The 14,409-nt window shown below is 44.4% G+C and overlaps 1 long non-coding RNA gene across 1 annotated transcript in view; it reads left to right on the top strand.

The window, feature by feature from the left end:
* Window positions 1-261: 261 nt before the first annotated feature.
* LOC124789665 overlaps window positions 262-14,409 on the top strand; it is a 712,930-nt gene continuing 698,782 nt past the window's right edge. The window contains exon 1 of the long non-coding RNA XR_007016151.1: window positions 262-622. This is a non-coding gene — a long non-coding RNA (uncharacterized LOC124789665). The remainder of the gene's footprint in view (window positions 623-14,409) is intronic.

The following is a 14,409-nucleotide window of genomic DNA, read 5'->3' as shown; positions in this document are numbered from 1 at the left end:
CAAGCAACAGAGCCGAGATGAGGTGCAGATCAACGGCACGCAGGGGCCGAAAGGTCAGCACCAGAGCCTGAGCGGCCGGTCAGGCGCAGAGCGGCGAGCTCGCCTGTCCCACGCCCGCTGTTATGACATTTGCCGGGGCTGGGCCACGTGACCGGGGCGCACGCTGTCATTGGCCGGCCGTTCGCAGGTGGCGCCCGCGGCGGCGCGCTGCCGAGGCGCCGCGCCGCGCCTGGTAGAGCGACCGCTAGTCCGCCTGGTGACCCCGCAGGGAGCGGTGGCAGTCGACCGGAGCAGCACGCCACCGCCGCGCGCTCTGGACTGTCGCCAGCCGAGCACGCGGCCGCCTGCCACTGACCGCCGCATCTCCTGCGTCACTAGTGTGCCAGTGAACGGCGCCAGTTGTGTTACCAGCTGACTGGCGTCATAATTTGTGGATTCTGCTCAAAGCGAAGAGCATTGTTGTGTGAAATTTCCGTTTTTGAAAACTTCAAGTGGACGAGATTGTGGTGGATTCATTTCAGCCAAAAAGCTTCACCGTCAGACAAGTGTTTCTTTCCCCGTCGTGGACGTCACTGGAGTATCCCGAACTCGTCGACTAGTACTCCTTAAGCAGTTATTCGAGGTAAATCTTATCACGTGTCATTACTCGAAACTAAGTGTGTTTTCTACATAGTCGTTTGTAAGAAATATCGTTTTTGTCACAGAACTATCGCATGTGAATTCCTCATTTTCCATAGCTCAGCTTTTCACGTATGTTGACTCTCCACTTTTGATCACTTCTTTCCCTTGAAATGAGTCCAGCGCAGATGTGGAATTTTTTTCATTTTCGTCGTGCAGAGAAGTACACGATGAATTATAAAGTAACAGTAGCTATCTATCGTTCTTGACGTTCCAATAGTCTCAGACAATAATAGTCCACAGGCTGTTCATTCTGCAGGAGAAAAAAAGCCTTTAATTTTGCCATGAAGTAGTCATAAAAACGCCTTATATCTTCTGTTACAACAGGCGCAATTTTCATTGATCTCCTACCAGAACAAATGAAGAGGACAGTTTGTTCCCATCGGCCATTTATTGTTATTCCGAAGTGAGAGCACCACTACCTTCAGGCTGGAGCGCATAACAAAGGATTTATAACCGTCTCCCAAAGTAATGTTGATTTGGTGTTTTGCCAAAAGTGTTCATCCAAAGGATATTTTTAAACTGAAAATGGGCGACGTTATAGTGCTTATTGGTTGTCCGTGATGTTTAAGGAATGTAGAAATTGGAAATTTGTGATAAGTTACTATGGGACCAAACTGCTGAGGTCATCGGTCCCTAGGCATACACACCACTTACTCTAACTTTAACTTACGCTAAAGACAAAACACACACACACTCACGCCCGAGTAAGGAGTCGAACCTCCGACGGGGGGAGCCGCGCAAATCGTGGCAAGGCATTTAAGGAATGTACCAAGTACTGTTTGTAGCTATCATCCCTTTTGTAGTTACACGCTATCATCTTATTGTGTTGTTCTTCCAAAGTAGCTCACATTTGCTGAAAATGAATTGCAAAAATAAAATGCTACACATAGCATACTCATTTACGACTCCGTCACTAGCAGCCAACGATAATTTGGCTTTGAAATTCGAGTTCTTTTGTAAATGCGAGAAAGCTAACGGGTTCCTGGATATGCGTGCTCGAGACAACTCGCTCGGAATAACCAAGCGAAACCGGTATGACGTTACGTAAGTTGGCAGCGGGGATGGAGAACCGCAAAGCCTAGGACACGGAGCGCCCAGTCCGCATTCCTAACGTCTCTGTGCCTTCAGAGTTCCTTTCTCCGCCCTTTCCAGGGGAAAGAATGTTTCCTCTGAACGGCTTCATAATAATTAGATGTCAGCTTAAAATACTTGAAAGTCGACCATGAACTTCCAATTTTGCTTTTAAATCCCCTCGTCTTTCTCAGATTTAATCAAGAGTGTGGCAGGAATTATGGTCAAGAGGAGCTTCAGGCGCTTTATCGCAACATTTACGTATGAGCCCAGAAATAAAAGTTCTGTTGTTCTATATAAACAAAAGGGGAATTAGATTTCGTATAGGATGTGATACGCAATACCAGTGACTTCGTCACAGGTTAAGTGAGAACGTACAACTGTTATATCGAGAGTGTGGGTACAAAGCACAATCGAACGGTAGCTTCGTCTGAGAACAGAAGGGGAAAACGATCCCAGCATGCTGTGTGCTAACCTGGATATGACCGGTAGGTGCTGGAGCTCATGGTTAGCTTAGGCTCTGCTTTATTGATGAAGCTCGTGTAATAAGGATGCGCCTGCATAGGGTAACGCAACCGAATATTCATTTCCGAACCTGCAAGACATAACCATAGTATGAGACTGACGCATAACCACCTACATTAAGCACAACACTGTTTGATTTTGAAGTAGGACACAACGGTTGGGGAAACCGACACTAGCGCCCGGGTTCCCGGGTTCGACTCCCGGCGGGCTCAGGGATTTTCTCTGCCACGTGATGACTGGGTGTTGTGTGATGTCCTTAGGTTAGTTAGGTTTAAGTAGTTCTAAGTTCTAGGGGACTGATGACCATAGATGTTAAGTTCCATAGTGCTCAGAGCCATTTGAACCATTTTTGAAACCGACACTATCTCGCTAGATCCTGTAGCTCGCGCTCTCTGAGCGCCGGTGTCATAAAGATTATTTGTTATCTCTATCAATCTTTCCACTGAAGAGATCAGTAGTAACAAGTGTTCGGTGCCCACCAACGTGAAATGTACATGATTTTCCTTATTGAATTCAAGTTACTGTTTGCCATTTCCACCGAATCGCTTTATTTCCTTGCAGTTTTTATTTCAATTATCCCATCTCCACAAGGCTCTCGTCGCTATATACTTACGTCAGTTGATATCCAAGATACACATGTTAGTAATTCAGTTTAGCACGAAATAAAATCCGAGTGTCAATACTGCTGCAGTATAGGCAGCAGAATGACTGCTAGCTGAAAGTGAGTAGTTGTCTCGCCTGGAATTCGACTTGTAGAGTAGCTTTACTGATTTTGTTATTTGTGTATAATTGTTGGTCGTGTCGATGGTTATGGGTTGTGGAGCAGAATTAGTAATTACTACATTCAGAAATAAAGCTGATAAGAATCTATGATTTTATATTTCGACAGTATGTCAATATATTCATTGGGATTTTCATTTTTCTCCTGATTACACAATTTATTAGAGATCCAAATTAAAACAACCTGAGATTCGTGTGAATTCAGGAAGTATTCTGCTTATTACCTCTGCCATAGGCCACTCCAGTAGTGCCGTCGAAAACCATACAACATCGCAGTAATGTAACTACTTCAATACAAATTAAGTATTCACGAGGATCCGTTGTTTCTGTGGACTACGGTGAAATGTGGAAGACGGGAGCTGTTATTTACGTACTAAGGCATTTATGATGCTTTTTCATTAAATGTAAACTAGTTGCCACTGACTGGCGTAAAATTTCTCTGCTTTCGTGTACGAAGTGTTTCGTTTTCCTTAAGTGCGTACGCTTATATTATTACGTAAAAATAAGAGATTGGCTCTGTGAATATACACAGTATTTCAAGTTGTATTAATAATCTTGTGATAGTCATTCCTAGACTACAATGTTAACTTGTTGAGGAACTGGGAATGTATCAACGTCTGAAAGTATCTAGTATCCTCGCGAATGAGAAATCAATTACCCAGCATAGTATGTAGGCGCATAGCAATATTACTCTTAAGTAAGGCAATGCTTACATGTAATGCAATGTGGAATTTGTAGCTTTCATGCAAAGGCCTGAATTAAACTGACCGCAGGCGTTTTTTTACTGTTGTCACTTCTCGTGTTTTTCGTCCTCAACGACTCAGCATCTACTTCCGTCTCATCTACACTCCTGATGTGGTAACATCTATAATTTGTTCACTTTCGGACATCGCTTGTTCATTTCGACAAGCACAGAAAATCAAATATTTAAAGTCTGTTTTTGAGAATGTGAAGTCAATTTACTAAAAAGAAAAAAAAAGAAACCAGCAGTGATCATTCCATGTGTACCACCATACTGGCAGCCTATTAATTAACATTCTATTGTTCTATATATCTATAGATTGCACTTCAGTAAGGAAATCCAAGGCGAATCCGACCACTATTCTGAATCGAGTAGTGGTACTGAAAATAATGATCGTTTGGTTTAAGTACTCTTGCAGCATAAAATGTTTTTTGGAGATCGACGTTTTAATTTCCGAATGATGTTCGTTAAAAACATCAACCTCGTTCCTTTTCGTATTTCTGCCACAAATGGGCATGCAAATGAAGACCAGAACCAGAAAAAAAACTATGACAAGCTTTTTAATACTATGAAGGTAAAGAAAACCTAATATTTCCAGAGAATAAGAACTGAACAAAAATGAGCAGTGATGATTGTACAAACACGTTTGGACAGTCAAAATATTAGTTTCTTCCACGAAATAGACAGATCTAAATTCCCATAAATGGAGATCATATTGGCTGAATATTTGCGTAAGGCGCCATAATCTTGTCAAATTAACTCCCAAAGTACTATCTTCTTAGAAAGACTCGAGATAATTGACGAAATATGGTGTAAGATGCTGAATTAAAAGATATGAATTGGATCACATTGCAAAACGTGTGGAGGTCTGCGGGTATTGCGATTAAATTACGAGCTACTTTCAGTTCAAACACTGGGGATGTGCTCGTGGAGTTAAGCAGAGTTCATTCTGTTTCTCAAGGCCTCTTCTTCCTGCAGTTGGTCAAGGGCGCATAGCGTACACTTTGGCTACGATGCCAGAAGAGAAGAAGAAAACACACTCTTTGCAGATAGTAATTTACCGATGGTGTTGTAATATTTCTTGTAAGATTTGTTCTACTTGTTGGCCTGATTACGCAATAGCGGTGTACTTTCTTTTACGGTAATTCGATTGGCATATGTCTTCTTTCAAATCGCCAAAATTGTGATCTTAATATAATTATACGTTTTTTTACTATAAAAGACAGGGGGAATGTAACGATGTTACTATCTATGCTCGACGGATCCTCACCCAGTCTTGCTTTCTTCTTCACAAACGAGCCAGTACATGGTACCTAAGCTAATGAACTCTGATGATGCTGTCGAATACGACGTGAAGTAATGGACAGAAAGTACTCGGTAAACTTGCCGCGTCAAATTCGAAAAAAAGTCCTGTCGGGGATAGATCCCGGGGTGGACATGGAAAGCTTGGGATTTCATTCGAATTTGATGTGACTGCTTTATAGGCAACGTTTTATCCAGGCACTCCGTCACGAAAGGCTTCATAGTTAACACCGCGTTCTTCAGTGAGTTTACGGAGTGTGATGTTAAAGAGCCTCGTTTAACACAGGTTACACTGCAGGCGTTGCAGCAACAGCCCGCTGCATGTCCGGGCCTGCAGAAGCCACTAGCGGCTGTTCAAGGCAGCAGAGAAAGTGGCGGGTCCAAACGGCACGTCACCGAACGGACGACAACAACAGAAGTGCACGGTGATTTATCAGATATAAAATTACAATTACGTAGGTACTACAGGGGATTCCTTATCCAAATGCTAGAACCAGCCATGTATCGCAACAGTGTGCAAGCGGGTGTGTAAAGAACTATTTGGTTCACTTCCAGTAAAACTATACACATATTTTTCGGCGTTGGCCGGTGAGTGACAGAAGGAAACTACGACGATTTTAGTTGTTTTCTCATTTCTCTCGTTTTGCAGCTTAGGCGTTTTGCACAACATGTTCTAAAAATACATTGTAATTTTAAACTCCTTCACAGTGCAACCATTTGCATACAGGTTTTGGGAATACGTACAAAAAAGATTATCCTTGAAAGAAAAGTGATAGTGGCAGATGCTGCTGCTTGTGGCAAAGAAAGCTATTTACGGAAATAGTTTAATGCCTGATATTTGAATTAAAGGTGTCATAAACTTTTAAAATGACAATGCTGTTTCACTAAAAACCACTCCTATTTTTCTTTCATTAGCTGTGGAAAGTCCATTAGCATCCTGCACAGAAAATGCTACGTAGAGATAGACTTTCAGTGAAATGGGCAGACTGCTTCGTCTGCTTAATTACCCCCTCGTGTGCTGCTGGGAGCCCCCTCACCAGATTTGTTTACCCATTAGCGTAACCTGAGAACGCCATCTCGTATTTTGTCATTTCCGCTCAATAGTGTTCCGTCTCTCCGCGCTCAGAAGTGGACCCACAGGCGTCGCTAACACAGGAAAGAAAGATTAAACAATGCGCAAAAGTTACCACCGCCTTAACCAGTCCGTCGCTGAAAATTGCTTCCTATTCAAATTATATAACAGTTTCTGATGTCCTTGATTTAATGAAGATTCTAATTCAATTCTGATAATCTTGTCCGCGTGTCGGAAAGTGATAAAATCACGTACGGGCTATTTACGATGAGAATGTGAAGGTAACTGCGACTGCAATTATTAGAGGACAGTTGGTGGTATTCGTCTTCAGTCCCTGCAACTTCATCATAGCAGTATGAAGCGAATATGCCCAAGTTCGTAAACTCTATGAACTAAATAGGTATCTGCTCTAGGGTAGCCGATAACCACTGCGTGCTTCACCCCTGGAACGTATAAGCTTCAAGACCGATTAGCAGTGTACGTCTTCACAGCTAATTGATCATTTCTGTGACAGTCATTGTAGTCAGCCCATGTGGTGCAACTTATAGTTCGCAAAGCGCTAATCCGTATTAAGAAACTATTCTTGTGTATGAATCCCTTTGATGAAACTTCATTACTTTTTACCGAAAGTGGTCTCTTGACCACCCTGCTGAGTACTTCATTTTGTAAGTTAACAAACAGAACGGAACTGTGTGTGCAATTAATTTCGATGTCATGATCCATATCCAAAATAAAATGTATAAACATGATGACCACTGTCCACAGAGAGAGTGAATGTCGCGTGGTAGCTTTGCGGGTACGCGACACGGTGGAGATAAATAACGTACAGCTGTCGTGAGCACCTATGGAAGGTGACTGAATGACGGTGAAACAACTAATTGGGGTCGAAATTTTGGACGTCCATGGATTATCACAGCCAGCCGCTGTGGTCGAGCGGTTTTAGGCACTTCAGTCTGGAACCACGCGGCCGCTACGGTCGTAGGTTCCAATCTTGCTTCGGGCGTAGGTGTGTGTGATGTCCTTAGGTTAGTTAGGTTTAAGTAGTTCTAAGTTCTAGGGGCTAATGACCTCAGATGTTAAGTCCCGTAGAACTCAGAGCCATTTGAACCATTTGGATTATCACAGAACACGGGTTCAGAGGCTTGCCCACCCTCTAATGCAAGACAGGTGGCGATGTGTGACAGATCTGACGAAAACTGTAGTGCTGGTGCATGCACAAGTGTTTCATTCCACACACTTCGGAGCAGTTTGTTGGATATGGTTTCCACAGCAGACGACCGCTACGTATTGCCATGTCGACTCAACGACAACGTCAGTTACGAAGGTAGTGGGCACCGGATCATCGAGATAGAAACCATGGACCCATATAAATGTGTTTCCTGATCAGATCATTGGACAGTGGGTCAATGAAAACACGTCACCTCATTCGATCATCGGTCTGTGGATCAATGGAAACATGTCACCTGATCGTATGGTTGGGCCATGTGTCAGTAGAATGGTATGACCTGATCGAATGAATCACATTTCTCGTTACACCAGATCGATGGTCGAGGCCGGATACGCTGTCATACCGGCGAATGGTAGCACGAAGCATCCACTGCACCACGAAGACAAGTCAGTGGGGCAGTATTATGCTATGGGAGCCATTTATCTGGGCTTGCATGGTACCTGCAGTACTTCAACTTTACTGTGGAATAGATGCATCCTTTCATGCTTGATATCTTTCCCTTCGGCAGTGGCTCAGCCACCAGGATGTTACCGTAATGTTGCTACAGTGAATTGGAAAGCAAGAAGTATGGGCCACAAAAGTCAACTGATTTGAACCCGAGGTAACTCGTTTGGGACTTACTGGGCGCCAGTTCGGCGCACCCGCAAACCACCGGCCCATAAATAGGGTAACAGAACAGCGTGAGCTGTGCGTAGACCTCTGGTGCTGCATACCTCCGGAAACCTACTCGTGTATTGTCGAATCCAAGCTACGCAGGATCGTACTGCGTTCGAAAGGTAGAACAGCGAGCTATGAACTCCTCTCTGTCTGAACAGGCCTCGGAAGGCCCAACGGTACCGACCGACCACTGCGTAATTCTCAGCCGATACGCGTCGCTGGATGTGGGTGAATATGGTGGGGCACGTGGTCAGCATTCCGCTCTCCCGGCCGTCGTCAGTTTTCGTGACCAGAGATGCTACTTCTCAATCAAGTAGCTCCTTGATTGTCCTCACAAGGGCTGAGTGCCTCCCGCTTGCCAATGGCGCGCAGCAGATCCGGACGGTCACTTCCAAGTGCTAGCCAAGCTCGACCGTGCTAGCCAAGCCCGATGGCCTTTGGCAACACGCTATTAAGCAGGTGGTCGTACTGTTGTAGCTCTTGTGTGCATGCTCAGAGGAGGGAGGATAGCAGGGAGGGGAAAGGGTCTGCTTAAGCATGGTGACAGGAAAGCCATCAATGGAGGAAACTGTGTCGCCCATTCTTCTGACGCAGTGTAGGAGTCCAGTTGTCCAGAATAACTCAAGACAGGGGGCAAGAGAGAGACTAAATCTCATCGGCATTTACAGGTGGGAGCCCGAAACAGTTCAAAATTAAACTGCCTTCTGGAAAACAATGTAAGAGACTCTAACGCCATGAGGAACCTACCCTGTTGTGTCACGTTTTGTATACAAGTGCGCATCGGTCCTAGTGCAAGATCTTTCATTAATCGTGTGCCTCCACGCCTAATATAAGTGAACGCCAGTTCGAAGCTCCACGCTCAGATCTTCTGACAAATACAAGGGCATGTTGAAAAGTAATGAATCCGAATTTTTTAATGTGAAAAGTTGGAAATCTTTCTAAATAAAACGAACTTTATTAACATTCTACATCTTTAGTATTGACGTCTACATATTTATTTCTCAACTACGTCATCTTAGCCACACCCACATTTCTCCCGACGAGAAACTAGTTTGTTGATACCCTCGCTATAGAATGTCTGACTTGCACCACTTCATCGCTATCAAGGTGAATCCCTATGAAGTGTTCTTTAAGGTTTGGAAATAGATGAAAATCGGATGGGGTAAAGGCGGGACTGGACTACAGAGGATGCTCAAGACAGTGAGCACAAGGCATGGTTGGGCCGGAATTTTCATCGCTCCTCTGATGCTAAATGTCTATCAAAGTTGAATTTTTCTGTGCTAGTGTATACAGAGGTACCATATAAAACGAAAACAAAAAACAAGCTTTGACAGAAGAGGAGGAGCAATGAAATTCGACAATTTGTGAGCCTTAGTGCTAAATAAAACACACATTGCCAACTCTTATGTCTTTTTTTTTCCATTCTGCATTCTGAATTTTTGCAGCTAACGTCCGCAATGTTTTGTTGGGCGCGTTCCGATCTCCGCGTTGAGGTAAGTTTTACAATCTACAGCTCCCTAAAGTACCGTGGAGTTATTTTCTGATATCTTAACAAGTGTCCTATCATCCTGTCCTTCGTCTTTTCAATGTTTTCCACATGTTTATCTCGTCATAGGCTCTGTGGAGAACCCCCTCATTTTTTATCAGTTCATTTAGTTTTCACTATACTTTTACAGCACCTCATCTCAAATGCTTCCATTCTCTTATTTTCCAATTCTCCCGAAGGCCATCATCCACTTCCATACAATGTTGTGCTCCAAACGTACATTCCCAGAAATTTCTTCCTCACATTAATTTCGATGTATGACACTAGTCGACTTCTTTGATCGGGAATGCTCTCTACACCTGTGACAATCTGCATTTTATGTCTTTCCTATACTCTCTGTGGTGTATCATTTTGCTTCCAATATAGCTCGCTTTATCTACTTCATGTTCACCAATTTTGATATCAAAATTATCACTCATTTCATTTCTGCATCTTCTCTTCAGTTTCACCTTTCATCCGTTTACTCTGAATGCATCGTCTGTGTCCGCTTGACTGTGCATTCCATTTAACAGCCCCTGCGATCCTTCTCCACTTTCACTGTAATCAGTGAATCTTACCATCGATGTTCTTTCAACCTGAACTTTACTCGAAGTGCTTAACTGTTGTTGTATTTCCGTCATTGCTTATTCGATATATGCATTGAACAGCTGGGGCGAGAGACTACACCCCTGTCTTACACCCTTTTTAATCCGAGCACTTCTGTTCTTCTTTCTTCCATTCTTATTGTTCCCTCTCGGTTCTTGTACATACTCACTACCAGTCCTTCCCTACAGTTTACACGTTTCTTCGTAAGACTTTCGAACATCTTGCATCATTTTATATTTTCGATCGCTTGTAACAGTTTGGGAACGTATATTGATTTTTCTTAAACCTTATTTCTTTTATCAGTTGCATAGTCAGGACTGCGTCTCTTTCCTTAGGCCAAAGTGGTCGTCATCGAATTATCTACTGTAGAAGTTCCACAGCATTCGTCGGCGCGTCTCCTTGGTGTTTCGCAGCGGTCGGATGATATCAGAAATCGACCGTTTCGCAATTACTATATTGTAGTGCCTGAGGATGTACCTCGCAGTAAGGGACGGAAAAGTAGGCACAGAATCATAAACTGAATCAGTGCCTAGGGGCTGTAAAACCAATGTCACAAAATGTACAAATCCTTACAATCATTTAAACGACAATGTTTGGCACGCTCTGGTTGTTAGTTTCGTCACTTGGCGTAGTTTCGTGTGAGTCCTGACCCTGGAATGGGCCCTTCTAGTCACCTGCGGAGCTATATGTAACTTGAGGGAGTGGAAAGGGTGACTCATGTTCCACAAGGCTTACGGGCGCGAAACTGCGGCGCTCTTAAGCATGTAGCACTTCACGACAGCGGAGAGCTGCGATTTCACTGTAAAGGCCACGGGTCAAGTTGTTTCACAACGTATAGCGGGCTAGCGTATCATTCAGGGGCGCAGACGCCGGCCATTAACTTGCAGTTGAAACACATTATTTGTACATGCACACTTCTGAAGCCATATGCGTAAATTAATATGCTCTTTAAAATAGCAAGAAAACGTACTTCAGAAACAAAAGTACGGGATCATAGTGCAGGTTATGAACTGGTACGACAAGTCCACCGCAACACGAGGAAGCGTTACTGGCAACTGCTGCGTTAGGGCGAAGAAATCGGTGCAAACAATTTACTTACTTATTTTGTAGTGCTGACACTCCAGGAAGAGTAATGATGGGTGCCATCATATTACATTTACTTCTATTGAGTTAGTAACGATAACGGTGAAAATGATTGGATTTATTGTCCTTTGCAAATAGTGTTAAGTACGAACAACTTCGTATAGGAAACGATTCTTTTCTTTCTTGACGATGAATGTCATCTGATTTTGTCCTCGGGTCTTTTATTCCACACAGAAGGAACATAACACGTGAAATGCCTCCATTTATGTTTGTGTTTGGACGTTCGCATCACCCCAAAAGCAACGGCTTTCAACTGACTCCTGCCACCAGACCTTACCCACATTTGTGGCGAAACGTTGTTATGGGTGTTTTATTATCACCTTCTGCCATGATGTAAGTTCCCATGAGCATTACTGATAACTATGTGTCCGGAAAGGCGAAGAAAATAAGTTTTTCTTGCAGTTCAAGGCCCTCTGTCAAATGTTAGTCAGAATTTTGTTGACCTCTACAGCGTGTTCCATACATCTATCTTATCCCTCTTAATCAGACGGCATTTACTATTTTCTTATCATTTCTGCAATGCGTGACACACAGCAAAAAAAGAAAAAAATCTTATTCCACACCAGGAAGTATTGTGATAAATATACCTGAATGTATTTTGTGAATTTCTTGCAGGCGTATGAAATGTGAAACTATATACTATACCAACAGGATGAGGTTATGTGGTCAACTTTTTAGTCCCACAGAATACACCTGCTTGCTGGAAGCAACTGAAGCGTACGTGGCAGAAACTAGCTTATTTCCAGAATTGGAATAAAGACAGTGTTTCCACAGTTTTCACTGACGATAGATAAGTGCTTTCACCAACAGCCATCCGGTTTCGACTCTCCAGTTCTGTTACTTATTGCATATAACCCCGTTTTTTAACTGGAAATCTTCAACTATTACGTCCTCGCAACCGCAAATAACACAGTATTAAACGTACCGTACAGTGATTTACTCAACAGCCTTATCTTCAACAGAGCAAAGATCATTAAAATATTTGAACAAGATTCTGTGCATGAAGAAACTGGTAGGTATTGTTCACTTGATCTCGGTTTCCACTGGGAATAAATCAGTCGGTTACGCGGAACTGGCCCGTAAACAGTTACAAACTTAGCAACTATCTTGATATTTTTGGCACCTGTTATATCCTATATAAACGATGTCTTATCGGACTGCTACACTGTGTCAGAGTTTTGAAAATTCAAGTACCCCAATCACCGACGTTCGGGCCACGTGAAAACCGCGCAATCATGAGGCGAGAAAATCAAAATTTAAAACACACAATTTGTCTGCTATTTACACTCCTGGAAATGGAAAAAAGAACACATTGACACCGGTGTGTCAGACCCACCATACTTGCTCCGGACACTGCGAGAGGGCTGTACAAGCAATGATCACACGCACGGCACAGCGGACACACCAGGAACCGCGGTGTTGGCCGTCGAATGGCGCTAGCTGCGCAGCATTGGTGCACCGCCGCCGTCAGTGTCAGCCAGTTTGCCGTGGCATACGGAGCTCCATCGCAGTCTTTAACACTGGTAGCATGCCGCGACAGCGTGGACGTGAACCGTATGTGCAGTTGACGGACTTTGAGCGAGGGCGTATAGTGGGCATGCGGGAGGCCGGGTGGATGTACCGCCGAATTGCTCAACACGTGGGGCGTGAGGTCTCCACAGTACATCGATGTTGTCGCCAGTGGTCGGCGGAAGGTGCACATGCCCGTCGACCTGGGACCGGACCGCAGCGACGCACGGATGCACGCCAAGACCGTAGGATCCTACGCAGTGCCGTAGGGGGCCGCACCGCCACTTCCCAGCAAATTAGCGACACTGTTGCTCCTGGGGTATCGGCGAGGACCATTCGCAACCGTCTCCATGAAGCTGGGCTACGGTCCCGCACACCGTTAGGCCGTCTTCCACTCACGCCCCAACATCGTGCAGCCCGCCTCCAGTGGTGTCGCGACAGGCGTGAATGGAGGGACGAATGGAGACGTGTCGTCTTCAGCGATGAGAGTCGCTTCTACCTTGGTGCCAATGATGGTCGTATGCGTGTTTGGCGCCGTGCAGGTGAGCGCCACAATCAGGACTGCATACGACCGAGGCACACAGGGCCAACACCCGGCATCATGGTGTGGGGAGCGATCTCCCACACTGGCCGTACACCACTGGTGATCGTTGAGGGGACACTGAATAGTGCACGGTACATCCAAACCGTCATCGAACCCATCGTTCTACCATTCCTAGACCGGCAAGGGAACTTGCTGTTCCAACAGGACAATGCACGTCCGCATGTATCCCGTGCCACCCAACGTGCTCTAGAAGGTGTAAGTCAACTACCCTGGCCAGCAAGATCTCCGGATCTGTCCCCCATTGAGCATGTTTGGGACTGGATGAAGCGTCGTCTCACGCGGTCTGCACGTCCAGCACGAACGCTGGTCCAACTGAGGCGCCAGGTGGAAATGGCATGGCAAGCCGTTCCACAGGACTACATCCAGCATCTCTACGATCGTCTCCATGGGAGAATAGCAGCCTGCATTGATGCGAAAGGTGGATATACACTGTACTAGTGCCGACATTGTGCATGCTCAGTTGCCTGTTTCTATGTGCCTGTGGATCTGTCAGAGTGATCATGTGATGTATCTGACTCCAGGAATGTGTCAATAAAGTTTCCCCTTCCTGGGACAATGAATTCACGGTGTTCTTATTTCAATTTCCAGGAGTGTATTTTGAATGATAATGTAATTTTCGCCATATTTATGATCCTCTGCAAAATGTCGCGGTTTTGTGGAAGTATTGTGCCATCGCGGATGAAGGCGCATTACTAAATGTAATTTGAAAAATGTTATGTACGATGCATATTTATTCTGGAATATCATTAGGTTTGTTTAAGGATTTTTATGGTCATGGAAACTGTCGATTAGTTACATAAAATACATTAATATCACTCTTGGTAGGGAGAAGAACCGAAGATATCTCTAAGTGATGTAACTGCCTTCAAACATTGTGACAACTCCACACATACTTCAACCAGAAAAAGATCTGTAGTAACATATAGAGTACCTAATTTGCACACAAGCAATTACGCGCGACCAA

The sequence above is a fragment of the Schistocerca piceifrons genome, chromosome 3, assembly GCF_021461385.2.
Source record: "Schistocerca piceifrons isolate TAMUIC-IGC-003096 chromosome 3, iqSchPice1.1, whole genome shotgun sequence".
Lineage (NCBI taxonomy): Eukaryota > Metazoa > Arthropoda > Insecta > Orthoptera > Acrididae > Schistocerca > Schistocerca piceifrons.
This window is presented reverse-complemented; position numbering and strand designations above follow the sequence as displayed.